Source organism: Bombina bombina, chromosome 7 (genome assembly GCF_027579735.1).
Source record: "Bombina bombina isolate aBomBom1 chromosome 7, aBomBom1.pri, whole genome shotgun sequence".
In the NCBI taxonomy this organism is placed as follows: Eukaryota; Metazoa; Chordata; class Amphibia; order Anura; family Bombinatoridae; genus Bombina; species Bombina bombina.
The window spans coordinates 313,111,861-313,133,140 of record NC_069505.1 but is presented as its reverse complement, the minus strand read 5'-3'; positions in this window follow the sequence as shown (position 1 = coordinate 313,133,140).

Sequence of the window (21,280 nt, the reverse complement as noted above, 5' to 3'; positions counted from 1 at the left end):
ATGCCATCTAAAATAAAGTTCTTGTGTAGTGTTGGCATGTCCGGATCCTTTGTCAAAAAGAAGTCGATGGCTTCTAGGCCCCCCTGATGAGGAATGCTCGTGTAGAGGGATGTTACATCACAGGTAGCCAGAATGTAGTTGCTTTTCCATTCGATACCCTCTAATACATTTAGGACTTGCGTTGAATCCCGCAAGTATGATGGAAGTTTCATTACATGTTGTTGGAGTTGTTTGTCCACATATTCTGATAGGTTACTTGTTAAAGAACCTATCCCTGATATGATTGGTCTTCCTGGCGGTTTTTTGATGGATTTGTGGATCTTGGGGAGGTAGTAGAATACTGGAGTGATAGGGTGTTTAACACTCAAGTATTTGTATTCCTTCTCATTCAGTATTCCATTTCTCCTTGCCTCCCCCAAGATCCTATCTAAGTCCTTCTTGTAGCCTTCAACGGGGTTATTCCTGAGTTTCTCATAGTTTTTTTTGTCTGCGAGAATCCTATTGCATTCTTGGTTGTAATCCGCTTTATCTAAGATTACCAGACCTCCTCCTTTGTCCGCTGGTTTAATAACCAGGTTGTGGTTTCTCTCAAGGGATTTTATTGTTGATAGTTGATCCTTGTTAAGGTTATGTTTGGTCATCTTAAGTTTATTCTGACTGATGTTTCTGATATCGTTGCAAACCAGAGTGTCAAATGTTTCGATTGCATTTCCCTTACTCATCACCGGATAAAACGATGATTTTGGTCTTAAATCGGTGTGTTTATACATACTGTTGGTGAGGCTTGGGCTTTCTGGATTCAGATTTCCTATTCTTGTGGACTGGAGTTCCAGTGGGGATTTGATGAAATGTCTCTTGAGTGTTAGTTTTCTTATATACTCCTTAGCATTCACAAAGGTTTCAAATTTATTTAGACCTTTTGCTGGGGCAAATGAAAGCCCATAATTCAGGACTGAGGATTCCTTATCTGTGAGAGTTATCGAGCTTAGGTTATAGATACCCTTCGGTATCCCTTCATTTGTTGGGGGGTTTGTTGAATGTTCATCTGATGGAGCTTTCTTGCGATTTATTCGCCTCCCACCTCTCTTGCCTCTGTGTGTTTTCTTTTTTCGGTTGGCATCATGAAATCTTCGGGACAGGAGTTCTTTCTTTTTGAAGATGTTCTTTCTAGTTCTTTGGTTGACGTCTGGTGTAATCCTAAAAAAGAGTGTCCCGATGTGGATGCTGCATTTTGTTCGTTAGGTCGTGGGTTGGGTGCTCCGTTATGTCTTTCATTTGGTCTGTATTGTTGACTCTCATTGTTCATTTGTCTCGGGGTATCTTGACCTCCCCTGTACCCTGGGTGGGTGGGGTTTATTGTTCTGTTGTGGCTTGTGTTGTTATTTTCTCGCCAACTTCCCCTTCTGTTTTGAAAGTGCCCATAATTTCTAGGTCTCCTATAGTCCCAGGTGTTATCAAAGTTTTCCCTTTGGAATCTGTTGTCCCTTTGGAATCTGTTGTTACCACGGGTTTCTTCGTATGGGCGTGTCCCGTGTCTTCTCATCGGGAAGTGGTAAGGTGGGGAATATGGTTCCCTGTAGGAGTAGTTAGGAATAGGCTCTCGGTAGAATCTCTCAAAGTTACCCCTTCCATTATATCGGGGTCCATGGTAGGTTGTTCTGTTATTCGGAGTCCTAAATTCCTGATGCCCATCGTCGATCCTTCTTTGGTTGTGCTGATAGTACATATTCCCTGGGGTTCTGTTATATTCAGGTCTGTAACCCATATTGTTGTCTCTCATTGGTTGACCTCTCTCATTCCTATTTGGTTGGTCTGGATGTTGCCCCCTCTCTCGTGGTTCTTGATAATCTCTCTGGTCGTTATCCTTTAGTGGTATATAGGATTGTTTCCTTCCTCTGTTGTGGACCTCAATCCATTCATTTGTTTCACTTCTTTGGTGTCTATTTTTGTCTCCATCATTACATCTGTTGTCATTGTTTGTCGTGGATTTATGTAGGGCATCATTTTCTTTTGCCTCTCTGATGAATTCTAATTCTCTATTCAATTTCTTCGATTTCTTGTTCGTGATGTTCTCCCTCATTTTAGTTACCCTTCTGGTGAGGTTTTCCTTCCTTTCTAGGAGATCTTTGGTTTCAATTATTGATCCATCTGGACTCGTGAAGTCATCTTCATTCTTTTTAATCTCCTCGTCCACTTTAGCTAGGATAGATTCTCTATATTCAATAATTGCCTCCATTAGCTTTCTGGAGCCCTCTATCAGAATGTTAGACCATTTATCTATAAATTCCGGATCTTCTAACTGGAATGCACAATCTTTTTTAATTAACAATCCCTTAGGGATAATTTTAAATTCTAGGCACTTCCTGAGAAAAGTGATTTCTGCTTTATATTTCACCTCTTGTATCAGTAGTTTCTCCAAGTTCCTAAATATGGAGTTGTAATCAATTGATCCCGTGTCTCTGTTGTTTTGGTCTGTAATCGAGTAGTTAATTTCTAGTGTAATATCTTGTCTCAAGGACTTAGTAATGTCCATGATTAGTGAGCCTCTCAGTGGGATCTAGGTGTGGCGGTTAGTACAATAAGATAGGTTAATCTCTATCTCTATATAGGTTTAGGTGTAAGGGTAAGTGTATGAGGGCTGCTAGTGAGGTTACTAGGTAGTGAAAGATCTAGAATAGGTTGTGTTCCTCACAGCGTCTCCTCTATATCCAACTAGCTCCCCAGAAAAAATAAGACACCTAGTTTGTCTATAGATATTGAACAGTGTATAATTTAGAATCTAGGGAGCGCCTCAAATTGGGCTGGGATATATGCACATAAAACGTTGATGGGTATTTAGAAAAATTTCACAGGTTTATTCATACAAACACAATAAAAACAATTAAAAATGTAAAAAATATATGAAATTGCGATCAAAGTAAGTTGAAATTACTCAACTTATTAGATATATATCCTCTTATACATTAACTTTTATGGTATCAGACAGGATGGTGATACACAAGTGTAAAAGAATAAAAAGTATAGAGAATATAAAAAATATAAAAAAGTCCTTCATGGATCCATGAGTACAGTAAAAAATATATGAATAAAACCATATAGCAGGTATAGAAATACAATCTTCAAAAATTAAGATACTAAAAACATACAGTACAATATAGTTAACGATTCCTAAATGTAATAATTATGTAAACAGTGTGTGGTGTCTCCTATGTGTATTAGACAATCCCTGATATTAGGGTAAATAGTTCCAAGTTCCTTGGGGGCAATTCTGCCCTATGGTGAGTCGAACCTAGGGGGTATAGCTGTGAAGGTGTCCAAGAAGTTTGACTTAGTGAAGGGTGATGTAAAATGTAAAAATGTGGAAAAAACAACTAGAAAAATAATGTCCTAGTGCTTTGATCAATGGCAATAAAACTCAGATCCAAAAAAAAAATTGTGACAAAAATAAGTGAGAAGTAGAAAAAAGTTGAAAAAAGTAAAAGAATAATCGTTTTAATGTCCCAATTCCAAAATCCAAAAAGATTTACAATAAAAAATGCAAATAGAAACGAATAAGATTCCCAGTGTACCTGTGGAATATAAAACAAAAACAAATGGTGCAATAACGTTTAGGAAATCCTTAGTATAAATGAAATGAGGCTTACCATCAATAGCCAATGCGTTTCGGCCCTTCCTTGGGCCTTTTTCAAGACTGTATTGTGGTAAGCATAACTAGGCCTCTTTTTATACTATGGTGCACCTATCACAGTGCACCAAAATTGCGCCAAGAGACCAGAGAGATTATCAAGAACCACGAGAGAGGGGGCAACATCCAGACCAACCAAATAGGAATGAGAGAGGTCAACCAATGAGAGACAACAATATGGGTTACAGACCTGAATATAACAGAACCCCAGGGAATATGTACTATCAGCACAACCAAAGAAGGATCGACGATGGGCATCAGGAATTTAGGACTCCGAATAACAGAACAACCTACCATGGACCCCGATATAATGGAAGGGGTAACTTTGAGAGATTCTACCGAGAGCCTATTCCTAACTACTCCTACAGGGAACCATATTCCCCACCTTACCACTTCCCGATGAGAAGACACGGGACACGCCCATACGAAGAAACCCGTGGTAACAACAGATTCCAAAGGGACAACAGATTCCAAAGGGAAAACTTTGATAACACCTGGGACTATAGGAGACCTAGAAATTATGGGCACTTTCAAAACAGAAGGGGAAGTTGGCGAGAAAATAACAACACAAGCCACAACAGAACAATAAACCCCACCCACCCAGGGTACAGGGGAGGTCAAGATACCCCGAGACAAATGAACAATGAGAGTCAACAATACAGACCAAATGAAAGACATAACGGAGCACCCAACCCACGACCTAACGAACAAAATGCAGCATCCACATCAGGACACTCTTTTTTAGGATTACACCAGACGTCAACCAAAGAACTAGAAAGAACATCTTCAAAAAGAAAGAACTCCTGTCCCGAAGATTTCATGACGCCAACCGAAAAAAGAAAACACACAGAGGCAAGAGAGGTGGGAGGCGAATAAATCGCAAGAAAGCTCCATCAGATGAACATTCAACAAACCCCCCAACAAATGAAGGGATACCGAAGGGTATCTATAACCTAAGCTCGATAACTCTCACAGATAAGGAATTCTCAGTCCTGAATTATGGGCTTTCATTTGCCCCAGCAAAAGGTCTAAATAAATGTGAAACCTTTGTGAATGCTAAGGAGTATATAAGAAAACTAACACTCAAGAGACATTTCATCAAATCCCCACTGGAACTCCAGTCCACAAGAATAGGAAATCTGAATCCAGAAAGCCCAAGCCTCACCAACAGTATGTATAAACACACCGATTTAAGACCAAAATCATCGTTTTATCCGGTGATGAGTAAGGGAAATGCAATTGAAACATTTGACACTCTGGTTTGCAACGATATCAGAAACATCAGTCAGAATAAACTTAAGATGACCAAACATAACCTTAACAAGGATCAACTATCAACAATAAAATCCCTTGCGAGAAACCACGACCAGGTTATTAAACCAGCGGACAAAGGAGGAGGTCTGGTAATCTTAGATAAAGCGGATTACAACCAAGAATGCAATAGGATTCTAGCAGACAAAAAAACCTATGAGAAACTCAGTAATAACCCCGTTGAAGGCTACAAGAAGGACTTAGATAGGATCTTGGGGGAGGCAAGGAGAAATGGAATACTGAATGAGAAGGAATATAAATACTTGAGTGTTAAACACCCTATCACTCCAGTATTCTACTACCTTCCCAAGATCCACAAATCCATCGAAAAACCGCCAGGAAGACCAATCATATCAGGGATAGGTTCTTTAACAAGTAACCTATCAGAATATGTGGACAAACAACTCCAACAACATGTAATGAAACTTCCATCATACTTGCGGGATTCAACGCAAGTCCTAAATGTATTAGAGGGTATCGAATGGAAAAGCAACTACATTCTGGCTACCTGTGATGTAACATCCCTCTACACAAGCATTCCTCATCAGGGGGGCCTAGATGCCATCGACTTCTTTTTGACAAAGGATCCGGACATGCCAACACTACACAAGAACTTTATTTTAGATGGCATCAACTTTATACTGACTCATAACTATTTTTTTAACCAGGGGACCTATTTTAACCAAATATGCGGAACAGCAATGGGGACCAGGTTCGCGCCCAGCTACGCGAATCTGTATATGGGAAGATGGGAACTAATTTTTTGGGAATCGTGCCCAGCGAGCGCGGACCTGGTCCTATACCGAAGGTATATAGACGATATTTTGTTAATCTGGAAAGGTTCTATGGAGGACCTTTTATACACAATTGAGGTCATGAATAGTAATAACCTCAACCTCAAGTTTACACACGAAATAAGTATGAAGGAAATTACATTCCTGGATCTAAAAATTGAAGTAATCGAAGGCAAACTAGAAACATCTACTAACTTCAAACAGGTAGACTGTAATAATTACATTCACCAAGACAGCTGTCACCACTCCAATTGGAAATCTAATATACCTAAGGGTCAGATGCTAAGACTAAAGAAAAACTGTTCCAACCCGGAGAAATGGGAACAACAAGTGACTATGATCAAAGAAAGGTTCCTTGAAAGAGGATATGATAATGACAGCTTGGAGAGAAACATATCAGAGGTTAGGATGAAAGACAGAAAAGACCTTCTACTGTATAAAAATAAGGAAAACAAATCAATATGGGATGATGAAATAGTGAACATCCCTTTTATAACAAAATACAGCACTAACAGACACATTATAGAAAAGATCATAAGGAAACACTGGTCGATTTTGAAAGATGACGATGTGCTCGGGGAAAGGCTCCCAGAAACACCAAAATTCATTTACCGTAAATTAGAAAACTTGAAGAGCATACTCTCACCAAGTATACCCAGAACCCCTAAGTTGAAAACGAGAGATATACAAGGTAGTGACATTAAGGGTTTCTATCCATGCCCTAGTTCTAAGGCGTGTGAAAGAGGTGTAAAAACCAAGCAATTCACAGCACATAACACCAAAATAGTTTACCCTATAAGAGACCACATAAGGTGTAGTAATAAGGGAGTCATATACCTCATAGAATGCAGCTGCGGTCTCCAATATATTGGTCAGACCTCCAGACCCCTTAAGGACCGTATCAGAGAGCATCTACTACAGATCAAAAATAAGAGTACAGAGACTCCACTATACAAACATTTCACTAGAAAACATCAGGGAAACAAGAAAGATTTCAAATATTGCGGTATCCAACTAGTAAACCCCAGTTGGAGAGGGGGAGATCAAGAGAAAAAACTCCTTATTGAAGAATCTAGGTGGATATTCTATTTAGACTGCCTACATCCCAGGGGTCTGAATAAAAAGGAGGATTTGTCACATTTATTTAATCTCAAATAGACATGCGCTATAGGAAACAAAGATCCATTATTAGCATGTATCTTCATACTAGCGTAATAGACTAGTTTACCTAATGAGTACATGATACAACTCCCCTTCATCTTACCCTTAATCTTTTATAATCTTTTTTTATCCACCTACCCACCAGATTTTTAGAGAATTTTTGATGATGTTTTAACAAATGTTTTTAACGATTCCATAAAATCCCTTTTTACATCTTTTTAGACCCCTTAGCATTTTTTATAATTCTTCCCACCAATTCTTCCTGTTGTGGTAATATAGAGCCCTATTTACCGGGTGGATTCCACGCAGAGAAACACCTGATGTTGAGGGAACCCATCTTACCAGCATATGAACTAGTGGAATCCTCATCTTTCAAAATATGACACTAATTAGGCACCTAACTGGAATAGTGATTTCTGATACCTCTGATCTAAAGTAATCTATTCGAGACTCAATGAGAGATTTTTTTTACATATGTGTCTGCTTATGTACCTTAATAACAGACTTGTATTATACTTTTATCATATATTTTTAAAGTGTTTTACAAATTTGCCTCTGTAAATAATTTCACTGACCGTTTCTGCACACATACGTTTTTATTTGATTGACCACAATGAATCCATGTATAACATTTTACCAAGTATTTCACATTCAGTATTACAAACCCCTGAAAAATACCCAGAGTCACACATAGACCGGAACACCATTTCCGGTTACAACGTCACTTCCGGTCATAAGGAGACCGGAACTCCATTTCCGGTGGTGATGTCATTTCCGGTAATGCGTATTAGCCGAAATGACATAGGAAATAACACTCCCCTGGGACCAAATAGCAATAAATGTACAACCCAAGACACCATAGTCTGTTGTAAATATATGTCAGTCCAGAAGTACTTTTAAACGACACCGGCCCCTAATCACAAACCGGAAGTGACACCAACATGCAAAGTGTACTTCCGGTTTCGGCGATTTCGGCGATGAAAAATCCGCCTTTCTGCTTCTTCTTATTCTGCTTAGAGAGGAATTAAGCAACAGCCTAAAATTGGCCACAATAACCAAATATAAATAAAAATAAGTATGCACAAAACATTTGAGATACAGGAAGGTATCACTTCCGGGTCAAAGGTGAACACTTTTTGGCGCAATTTTGGTGCACTGTGATAGGTGCACCATAGTATAAAAAGAGGCCTAGTTATGCTTACCACAATACAGTCTTGAAAAAGGCCCAAGGAAGGGCCGAAACGCGTTGGCTATTGATGGTAAGCCTCATTTCATTTATACTAAGGATTTCCTAAACGTTATTGCACCATTTGTTTTTGTTTTATATTCCACAGGTACACTGGGAATCTTATTCATTTCTATTTGGATTTTTTATTGTAAATCTTTTTGGATTTTGGAATTGGGACATTAAAACGATTATTCTTTTACTTTTTTCAACTTTTTTCTACTTCTCACTTATTTTTGTCACAAATTTTTTTTTTGGATCTGAGTTTTATTGCCATTGATCACAGCACTAGGACATTATTTTTCTAGTTGTTTTTTCCACATTTTTACATTTTACATCACCCTTCACTAAGTCAAACTTCTTGGACACCTTTACAGCTATACCCCCTAGGATCGACTCACCATAGGGCAGAATTGCCCCCAAGGAACTTGGAACTATTTACCCTAATATCAGGGATTGTCTAATACACATAGGAGACACCACACACTGTTTACATAATTATTAAATTTAGGAATCGTTAACTATATTGTACTGTATGTTTTTAGTATCTTAATTTTTGAAGATTGTATTTCTATACCTGCTATATGGTTTTATTCATATATATTTTACTGTACTCATGGATCCATGAAGGACTTTTTTATATTTTTTATATTCTCTATACTTTTTATTCTTTTACACTTGTGTATCACCATCCTGTCTGATACCATAAAAGTTAATGTATAAGAGGATATATATCTAATAAGTTGAGTAATTTCAACTTACTTCGATCGCAATTTCATATATTTTTTACATTTTTAATTGTTTTTATCGTGTTTGTATGAATAAACCTGTGAAATTTTTCTAAATACCCATCAACGTTTTATGTGCATATATCCCAGCCCAATTTGAGGCGCTCCCTAGATTCTAAATTATACATATACACTCTCATACAAAACACACACACACTCATACAACACACATGCTCGTATACAAAACACACGCACACTCATACAACACACACACACACACTCATACAACACACACACTCTTATACAAAACACACACACACTCATACAACACACATACACTCTCATACAAAACACACAAACTCTCATACAACACACACACACTCATACAAAACACACACATACTCTCATACAACACACACACACTCATACAACAAAAATAGATTAACTGTACCTTGCTTTGATTGTAGTCACTCCTTTTATGCTTTTTGACAGAGTTATGTTTTTTGACAGAGTTAGGTAACTTCATCATTACCACTACCCAGTTTATATTTAAATTAACTTCAGGTTACTTTATTTTTTAATAATAGTTATTAATATTTCTCTTTATCTAGGAAATATTTCTGTTAAGATTTAATAACATCTAGCATTATGGGCCAGCTAGTACATATTTGTGTGCTAACTAATAATATATAGATAGCGTTGAGCTAGTCTAGTTTTTATTTCACTCCGGTTATGTAAAGGTGAATGGTTTTTGGTTTAGGGTATAAATAGCACAATACCTATTGTATGTATCATGTCTATGAGTAGGCACCTGTACGGGGCGTGAAACGCGTCAGACACCTGTCTTTGTCCTACCTCCATGGTCTGTTCAGTGTTTTGTCCTGTTTTTGTTTTTTTATATTAATTCTTTAATAAATGTATGGACTTTTTTTGCACCTTTGCGTAGTGCCTGCTACTTTTTCCTTTTATCATTTATTTGCGGAATGGTTCACCCATTTTTTCAGCTACGGCACTCCAGGAGTTAGTGCATGTTTTGGGCACTTTAGGATTTCCGGATTTCCGGTTTGGGGCCAGTTGTGTGCTGGAGTTGCTGAGACCGAACTCTGCTGTTTGTGTCACAAAAATAGACCCCATGTCACAAAAATAGACCCCATGTCACTAAAGTATTGACATCCCTGTTTAATAAAATACTGTGTTACCTCCCCTAAGGCAGAACATGCTGTGATCTGAGATGTCATTGCAGAAAATGCAACATGTGTGCAGAAAGAACGGGACACATGCAGCAACGGTTTTCTCTTATGCTTTGATGTGCTCTGGCTGTGTAAGTTTTCCATAACACAGTGCAGCCACAGCAAAACTCTGTTTGAAGGGAACAGTCAAATATGGAGCATGACTGGTTCTTATAGATTTTGTTTTATTCTCCAGTTAATTAACACATTGCAGCTGTGATGGTGCTTTAGTGTAACTGATAATAGGAGAAGGCACTGAACCAAATTATTTAACACATATACTAGTATATCTCATACACTCAAGTGTAATCCAAAAGTGTGAGGGGGGGGGGGTTTGCCTGGGTAAAAATCAAACAGTTTATATTAACCACAAAAGAAAGAAAAGATAACCCCTTGGCGCAGACTTCCAAATTTATATCCCATACCCAATAAAAAATAAAACATAACTTTTATTAAATATATTAAAAAATATCAAATAGATATTAAATTAAAATGAATTACAAATAAAAGATTCAAGTAGCACTGTCAGAGTACCTGGAAAGGATACACTTGATATCCCAATGTATTAAAATATAATATTACTAAATTTAAATTTCCAAGTAAATAAAACCTAATTACTGACCAAATAAATCCTAGAGCAAAGTAGATTTAGAGGCCCATTGTGAGACATCCAGTGAGTTAAAAAGATCCCTAGCATAACATAGTCTATGATTGTGTGAGCCCCACAATAGTAGGGTATCAGTGGTCTTAACAAACAATCTCTCCCTAGATGCGTGCTCACAATTACTGTGAAAAAAGTACAGGCATAGTAAGGCTCATAAAAGTAATGGAAACATAACAAAATGAATGGATTACCCACATCAGGGCTGTGTTGTATTTTGTAAATAGGATTGGATAAGAGAGTAATAAATAATAATACCGTTCAGAGTGGGGCCACTCACGGCTTTGAAAAAGCTCAGACGAAATGCATCAGTCATTCACCTGTCCGTGTGTACTCTGGAATTTAATTGTGCTACAGTTATAGGGGCATATTTATCAAGCTACGAATGGAGCTTGTTGCCCCTGCAGGCTCGCCAGAAACAGCAGTTATGAAGCAGCGGTCACAAAGACCGCTGCTCCATAACCTGTCCGCCTGCCCAGAGCAGGCGGACAGACATCACCGGAAATCAACCCGATCGAGTACGCTGGTGGTCCATTGGCCGCGAGTCTGCAGGGGGTGGCGTTGTACCAGCAGCTCTTGTGAGCTGCTGGTGCAATGCTGAAAATGGCGAGCATATTGCCTGCCGTATTCAGCGAGGTCTGGTGGACCTGATCCGCACTGTCGGATCAGGTCCGCCAGACCTTGATAAATTGGGGCCATAGTGTGAACCCATTTGATTTAAAATGAATGTAAATTTGAATGAATGAGTGTCCGGTTTTTAAAAATACTATTAAAAACAGCAGCACTTTAAATTATTAAAATTTACATTGAAGCCTTTTTTTAAAAAAATACTTTTTTCTTTAGCAAACACAGGCGGGCAATACTCTGCCCGCGGCTCCTCTGTACTTACATCATCAATGACAAAACCGGCTTCCTCCAATCATGGCATCCATCCCGGAGCATCCATCTCGTGAGGCCATGCAACGATTGGAGGAAGCTGGTTTCGTCATCAATATGCTAAGTACAGAAGAGCTGCGGCCAGGGTTTCGCCAGTCTGGGTTTTCTAAAGAAAAAGGTATTTAAAAAAAAAATGCTGCAATGAAAAGTTTAATAAATGAAAGTGCCCCTTTTTTCATTAAACTTTACATTCACTTTAATTTTGCTATTTTTCCATTGCTTCTATGAGCCGAACTTTGCCCAGACATTTTTCACAGTAAATGTGAGAATGCATCTAGTAGTGAGAGATTACAGCCTCCCTCCTGCAGGCTTGATAAATAGGGAGGAACTATTGAAAAAGTCACCCCCAAAGAAAGACCAGCAACATACCATTAAGGGGTTAATTACATGTGGTCCAAAGTAAGAGAAGATTGAGGTCACATTTGCTAAAATATAATGTGAAATATCTCAGAAACCAAATTGGCACAAATGTGCTTTTTTTTTTTTTTTTTTTAAACACAAATCAGAACAAATGCAGCACAAGCAAATTGAATATTTGTATTTACTATTTAATTAAATGGAATCCAAAGTGGGCAGAGATTGAGGTCGCAAGTATTAAAATATAAAGTGGAATCGCTCACAAATCCAACCATCACAAATGTTAATTTTTGCACCACAAATCAGCACAGACGCATCATAAACAGTTCTGCACTTCCATTTCTAGTATTTTTTGTGTTCCTTATTATTAAAGGGACACTAAACCCCCCCAAAAAAGTTGGCACTATCGAAAAAATTAATAAATATTATTGTATTTTGTATTATACATTCAGCTTCCAATTTTTACCATTTAGTAGTAATCTTCTTGAAATTGAACGATTTCCAAACCCACCACCAGGTATGCATTTTCATAGTCCAATCCTGGTGGATAACCCAGGTTCGAGGTTGGCGGAACATTGCCGCAATCCGCATGCACAAGCTTCTGAAGAGTCATCCTTTATGTCACTCACAGAGTCTCTCGATGCAAACTAGCAGACCCGGGGTAACAGAGACGGGATATGCGCATGCGCAATTATCACAATCACAGGGTGATGCAATCGTCACATAATGATATGCAGAAAATCTGCAACAGATTGGAGATTGCTTTTCATCTTGAACGACCCATATTTGAGGGTTGGATTGGGTGACGTAATCGGCGAAAATAAAAAGTATATTTTAACATGTAGAGCAGCTTCGTTAGAGTGTAAAAGTAGGTGATTTCTTATCTATTTTTGATTGTTGTATGAAATGTGTGGTTTGGTAGCGCACACAAAAAAAAAATTTTGTAATCCTTTAACGTTATCCCCATTGTATGTATTTAATTGTCTTATACATTTTTAAGTGGCACACAGAGAGTTCCACTGAGCAGTGATCACCTGTGACCCAGTTTTTGGATCTTGCACTATGGATACTATGCTCTGTTTTTCATATTTTGTAGTAAATGGATTTTTTTTTAGGTTCTGGCTTTGCCCTATAAATGATTGCTTTGCTTGGAGTGCAGAGATGTAATGAGTATGCTTTATAGGGTCAATTGCACTTTAACATTTTCTACCCTTTAATTTGGTCCCAATTATCAATTTTACCTGTTGAAGTGAATTTCATTGTTTACAAATAAATAATTTACCTTTATTTTGTCTTTTGAAATAGCATGTGCTACCCACCTTGAACATTTCAATACAAAAAGGGACATGAAATCCAAAATTTACATAGAGAATACAATTTAAAAAAAAGTTTACAATTTAATTGTTATCAAATTTGCTTAGTGCTCATGTTTTTCTTTGGGGAAGAAATATCTAGATAGGTAGCATGCACATGGCTGAGGCACTACAGGACAGGAAATAGTGCTGCCATCTAGTGTTCTTGTTAATGTATAACTGTTGCTAAACTTCTGCCATATCTTCTGCTTTTTAACAAAGAATAACAAGAAAATTAGGAAGATTTTATAATAGAAGTACATTGGAAAGTTATTTTAAAATGTTATGTTCTATCTGAATCATGAAATAAAAAATTTAGGTTTTATGTCCCTTTAAGTATTGGCTATATACAAAGCCAGTGGGAGGTAGGAGAGATACATAAATAGATAAAATATTGTTCTCTCTGAGAATTGGGCTTTGGTATCCTGACAAACAAATAATAAGGAAACACATGTGTTTGTAGAAAGTAATAAAATAAGGAGATCTGATTTCCTGTTAGCACAACCATTTTAATTAAGAACAAAACCGGCTATTTCATATACAAAAATAAACTCAAATGAGTATTTTTTCATACATTTTAGCTGGAATAACTAGTCATTGGAAACACATTGAAGGGAAACCAGTTTTACAGCATGCTGTCCCTTTAAATTTATTCCCTTGACTAGTAAACTATAATGATATTGCTCCAGCACTGATTATGATAGTGAATACCTAACTAAAGACAGAATAATATAAGCCATACTAAACATGATTTATTTGAAATTTACATAAATGTATATATTTATTTAAAATAAGCAGTTCAATAAATAAATATTGCAAAACAAAATTCCATGTGAAAAGTTAAAGGGACAGTATAATAAAAAATGAAACGGTCATGATTCAGGCAGGACATGCAATTTTAAGAAACTTTCCTATTTACGTTTATCATCAAATTTGCTTTGTTCTCTTGGTATTTTTTGTTGAAAGCTAAACCTAGGTAGACTCATGTGCTAATATCTAAGCCCTTGAAGGCTGCCTCTTATCTCAGTGCATTTTGACAGTTTTCCACAGCTAGACAGCACTAGTTCATGTGTGCTAAATAGATAATAGGCAAGTCTGTCAAAAGAACTGAAATAAGGGGCGGTCAGCAGAGGCTTAGATCAGGGATGGGCGAATGTGTTTATATTCGAATTTGAATGTTAGAACAAATGTTATTGTAGAAATTCAATTTACATAATAGAATGTTGATAAGAACGAATATTCTTAAAAATTCGATATTCGAATGTTATTTACAGTTTTCGAATGTCACATTCGAATTCGAATGTCACATTCAAATTCGAATGTCACATTCAAATTCGAATGTCACATTCAAATTCAAATGTCACATTCCAATTTGAATGTCACTTTCAAATTCGAATATTACATTTATAAAACACAATTGTAGACTAGAAACACTATTTCGAATTCGAATGTCACATTTGAATCGAATATCACATTCGTATCGAATATCACATTTGAATCGAATATCACATTCGAATTTGAATATTACATTTATAAAACACAGTATTTGACTAGAAATACTATTTTGAATTCGAATGTCACATTCAAATTGAATATCACATTCGAATTTGAATATTACATTTAAAACACAGTATTAGACTAGAAATACTATTTCAAATTCGAATGTAATATTCGAATGTAGCATTCGAATTTGAATATTACATTTTTTAAAAACAGTTGTAGACTAGAAATACTATTTCGAATTTGAATGTCACATTTGAATCCGAATATTACATTTGGAAATTGAATGAACAGATAGCTAAACATTCTATTATTCGAACGAATATTTTTGAATTTTATTGAAAAATTTGAAAACGAAAATTCAGAAGTAGAATGTTAGAATGTTATATAAACATTCAAAATTAGATTCGAACGCACGTGTCAAAATTCGTTTTAAATTTCGAATTTTTAGAAACATTCGCCCATCCCTAGCTTAGATACAAGGTAATTACAGTGGTAAAAAGTATTTTTCTATAACAGTGTTGGTTACGAAAAACTGAGGAATGGCAAATAAAGGGATTATCTATATTTTTAAACAATAAAAATTCTGGAGTAGACTGTCCCTTAAATATAATATTTTTTCTTTACTTTTTAAATACCTGCTAAAAAGGTGGCATCCTTTTAACTCAACGTAATAAACCTTCAAATGCTTTGCATTTCTAAGTAATATCATCTTCCTTCACATACAGACTGGTAGAACATGTTTTAAAGAATACACAAAGGTAATATTACCTCTATTCATACTGAAAATTCCACTATCAGATTCCAGTAAACACTTTAAATTGTGTCTGTCTTGGTCAGCGAACGTATTTCATCAATTGAAATTGCGCAACTTTATTTACACAAGATAAATCTTTTATAGAATATTAATAGGGAAAGAAATTGAATTTAATAAAAAATAAAGTCAAAAACATTGTGTTCATCAATTTCTCTGCTCCACATGAACAGAGAAGTACAAGATCTCATTTCAATACCATTATCATATTACTACTACATTGAGTCTTCCAAGGATGTCAGACACTTGCACACTTAAGTTATTCAAGTAGAAAATTACCAAGGCTTGAAATATCACCTTTTATTATTTTATTCATAAATAAAATAGTATGACACAGCTGAATTATCTTCGCATCCCATTTTTCCGTAACAAATAAGTCTATGTCGAAATACCCTAAAATGTTCATTTTCAAAGTACATTATTTTAATGTGTTTCTTCTTAAAGAGGATAGTTTAAAATGTTTTACAGTTTTTTTCTAAAAAAAATCATGTTCATGTACTGAATATTATATTATATCAGGCTTGGAGAGGTACGACCCTCTCCACCAATAGTGCTTCAGACCTCTTAAAGGGACAGTCTACAGTCATCTTAAAGTCTTACCTTAGATTAAGCTGCAAATAACCTTTACTATATTATGCAGCATGCATGGTAAAAAGTTATTTTAAATTAATATTGTTTCTGGCCACTTTGAAATGGCTGCCAAGCTCCACCCACTGATTACATTATGATCTGGGCTGCATATGGCTTCCAATCACAAAAAGCTCACTAATTGGATTCAATAGACTGCCAATGTTATTCAGCAGAATGCCTAGATGCAGCCCAGGTTGTGATGCCACCAGTGGGTGGAGCTTGGCAGCCAGAAAAATATTAATTTTAAAATAACTTTTTGTACTGTTCCTACTGCATTATATAGAAAGGGTACAGGAGGCTATTTGCAGTTTAATCTAAGGTAAGACTTTAAGATGACTAAAGTGTAGACTGTCTCTTTAACTGTCACAGATTGTTCCGATTTGGGAGGTCTGACCCACTTACCACCAGAAGCTTCTCATTTTTTCAGTAACTGACCTAGCCCAACGCCCATAACTTACCTCTGCCCTATCCACAACCTGATAATGACTCTGCCCCCCTCATTGGGCCCTATCCCCAAAACACTGGTGTTGCCAAACCTGCCTGTTCCAGAAATCCTACAATAAATGTTTGGAGCTATGGAATTGTGGGAGGTGTCTTTATCAGCCAATGAACGTCAGTAGGGAGTACACAACTGATACTGATATATCAGTTTAGATTTAAATGTAAACAGGAGCATAGCTTTACTTGCTTCCCTTTCATATGCCTGATATACAATTTGGGAGTAAAATATTCCTTTAAAATAGCTATTTTTGATTTGCATACAAGTTCTTAGTTTTGTGACCAAGGTGAATAAATTATCATCATTAAGAAAATATTTCATATGATTAAACAACTCATTGCTAAGTGGCTTTATTTAGAAGATGAGCTTTATCCAGGAAATATTTTAGCATAGGCCTGAGGCTAGGGCAGCAGGTTTTGGGGGGCAGCACATTTTAAGGTGTAGTTCTTTGACACAATTTCTTCACACTACTATAATCTTAAAATATTATATGTATACATTTTATTAAAAATCTCTGGGGTTTATTTATGTAGGTGCAGAAAGACATGATCCGCTATTAGCGAATCATGTCCGCCACACATCGATAAAAGCAGACAGCATACGCTGTTAGTATGTATCATTGTGCCAGCAGTTCTTGTGACCTGCTAGTGCAATACCGCCCCCTGCAGATTTGCGGCCAATTGGACACTAGCAGGGGGTGTCAATCAACCAGATCGCATTTGATCGGGCTGATTGCTGTCTGCCACCTCAGGTGGCGGATGAGTTAAAGGGACAGTTTACTCAAAAAAAAATTCCCTTTTAATTTGTTCCCAATGATCCACTTTACCTGTTGGAGTGTATTAAATTGTTTACAAGTATTTCCATTAACCTTATATTGGGAATTGAAATTGTTTATTTAGCCTGTGGTTTCCCCACCCATCCTGAAAGTTTTTGACCACAAGGCCAAGCTGTGTAAACACAGCCAGTAGAAGAAATTACAGTCCCAGTGGGTTATAGAAGAGATAAGGTAATAAAATGTTAATTGTCCATTGTTCTCTCCAAGTATTGGTGATTGGTTTATGGACAGATATAAGATAAAGAAGCAGGTATATGTACACAATGTGATAAAGTTATGAGATCTGATTATACCTACAAGCTCAACCCATTTTATTAGGTTGTGGCTTTAAAAGACAAAACCAACTAATTAATATAAACAAATAAGCCTTAAAAAGGCAAATATTATACATTGTATACTCTGCAGATGGTAAAAAAAGTAATTGGAAACACATTAAGGGAAAAACAATGGTATAGTATACTGTCCCTTTAAGGAGCTGCTTCTTAACTTCCGCTTCAGTCGGAACTGAAGCGGAGAGGGTCGGAGGCAGCATCAGCTGCTTTATAAATAGACCCCAATGTCTAGTTAGAGGGCATGAACCCTCCCTGCATCTCTGGCTTCCATTTCTGTGAAACAGATGATGCAAAAATGAGCTAAAATAGTTTGGGGTAAGGGGAGTTTGTGTGCAACAGATTTTGCAGTGCCTAGAGCAGCACAAAATATAAATATGTCCCTGCTTTCATCTCATCCTCTCTTCCATCTGTTCAGTTTAGTCATCAGAAACCATTGCTTGATCCAGTAAACCATACAGAAAACTGAAGATTGTCTATGCACACTGTCAGTATGTTGAACTATGGTGTGTGTGTGGGGGGGGTCACACTCCTGGTCCAAAATAGATAATTTTTAAAGGGATATTGTACACTAGATTTTTATTTACATAAACATTTTATAGACAATCTTTTTATACAGCCCATCTGGGAGAGTTTCTGTAAAAATGTATCAAACAGAGACAGATGCGCCACATGGCCCAATATTGTAGTTTCCAAATTTATGTAGATTTTATTTTATAGTTGAACTCACATGTATTGGAGCACCTCAATTGGTGCAAATGACACAGTCTGGGATCTATAACAGTCACCCAGCAGACCGGCCTCTCGAGTTGTTCAGGGTCTGTGTAAAATAGAGAACACAAAAAAGCCTATATGGCCTAGTATTGTATGACTAGAGTGATTCCACACCAGATAGTAGTATAAGATTTTGAACTCACATTTGGTGAAGCATCCCCAATGATGCTATAGAGACAAGCTGGGATTAATTCAGTCACCCAACAGACTTAGCTCGTGGCATACATAGTATGCCTGAGGAAACAGTCTGAGACTGAGAAACGCGTCGCAATTTAATATTATTTTATTAAAGTGATTTAATATTATTTTATTAAAGTGATTTTAACTTTTACTATAAACACTTGCTGCCTATGAACTGGTTTTTATCTGAGGATATCACTGACCTAAAGACCACTGAGAGGACTATTGCATGCTGTATGCCACGAGCTAAGTCTGTTGGGTGACTGAATTAATCCCAGCTTGTCTCTATAGCATCATTGGGGATGCTTCACCAAATGTGAGTTCAAAATCTTATACTACTATCTGGTGTGGAATCACTCTAGTCATACAATACTAGGCCATATAGGCTTTTTTGTGTTCTCTATTTTACACAGACCCTGAACAACTCGAGAGGCCGGTCTGCTGGGTGACTGTTATAGATCCCAGACTGTGTCATTTGCACCAATTGAGGTGCTCCAATACATGTGAGTTCAACTATAAAATAAAATCTACATAAATTTGGAAACTACAATATTGGGCCATGTGGCGCATCTGTCTCTGTTTGATATTTTAGATTGCTTAATTGGATCCTGGTCTGGACCACTACAGATTGCTGCCTTGGTATTCTACTATCAAGACCTTTATAAAGGACAATATAGTGATCATTGTCACCCATTAACCACTATCTTTGAGTGAGATATAACTATCCTATTAACATTGTGATTATCAAATTGTTTAGGCTAACATCTATTTACTCTGTTCACAACGTATATACTAGTTTTGAGTGAGATACAACTGTCCTATTAACATTGTGATTATCAAATTGTATAGGTTAACATCTATTTACTCTGTCCACAACATATATACTAGTTACTACTGAATCAGTGTATCATCATTTATACTGAAAAGTGCATTTCTATTGGTAACATATAAGCTACCTCATATACTACATATTACCATTTATAGATACTCTCAAGGGCGCCCCCTTTTCTTTTTTTGTATTGATTCTGTAAAAATGTATAGTTTTGATTATTTTTAAATAACATTGTGCTGATTTTCAGACTCCTAACCAAGCCCCAAAGTTTTATATGTATACTGATGTCTACAGACTCTTATTTGTGTAAAAGGTCTTTTTCATATGCAGGGGAGGGGGGAGAATCTGTCCTTCCTGCTTTCCCAGCCCCTTTCACTGGGTGCCCCAGCCTAACATCAACAACAGAGCTAAACTGGGATCTTCTAAGTAAGTTTTTAAAAGGTTTTATATTGGATTTTTAGATCAGTATCTGCACATATTCTTCTTTATAGTAGTGTCTATTACATGCAGTTATATGAAAATTAGTGTATACTGTCCTTTTAAAGTGACATTTTTAAATGTTGTAGCTGCTAAAGAAACTCAGATTGAGGGGTTCTAAGAATTTTTAAAAGGTTTCCAATTTACTTCTATTATGTGGTGAGGTCACTGGAACTTCCATGAAGCCTGAGACTACTGCCCAGTAGGCCACCAACAATCCCTGGCCTGTAGTGCAGGGGATCACCGAAAACAGTGTTTGATTGGCGATCCCCCTGCATGATGAAAAGGGCTCATCATCTGCGCACAGGTCACAATGATACCTCGTCATGCACATCAAAGCGGTTAAAGGGACATGAAACCAAAAATATTAATTATGTAATTCAGACAGGACATACAATTTTAAAAGCATTTCCAGTACTTCTACAGGGAGTGCAGAATTATTAGGCAAGTTGTATTTTTGAGGATTAATTTTATTATTGAACAACAACCATGTTCTCAATGAACCCAAAAAACTCATTAATATCAAAGATGAATAGTTTTGGAAGTAGTTTTTAGTTTGTTTTTAGTTATAGCTATTTTAGGGGGATATCTGTGTGTGCAGGTGACTATTACTGTGCATAATTATTAGGCAACTTAACAAAAAACAAATATATACCCATTTCAATTATTTATTTTTACCAGTGAAACCAATATAACATCTCAACATTCACAAATATACATTTCTGACATTCAAAAACAAAACAAAAACAAATCAGTGACCAATATAGCCACCTTTCTTTGCAAGGACACTCAAACGCCTGCCATCCATGGATTCTGTCAGTGTTTTGATCTGTTCACCATCAACGTTGCGTGCAGCAGCAACCACAGCCTCCCAGACACTGTTCAGAGAGGTGTACTGTTTTCCCTCCTTGTAAATCTCACATTTGATGATGGACCACAGGTTCTCAATGGGGTTCAGATCAGGTGAACAA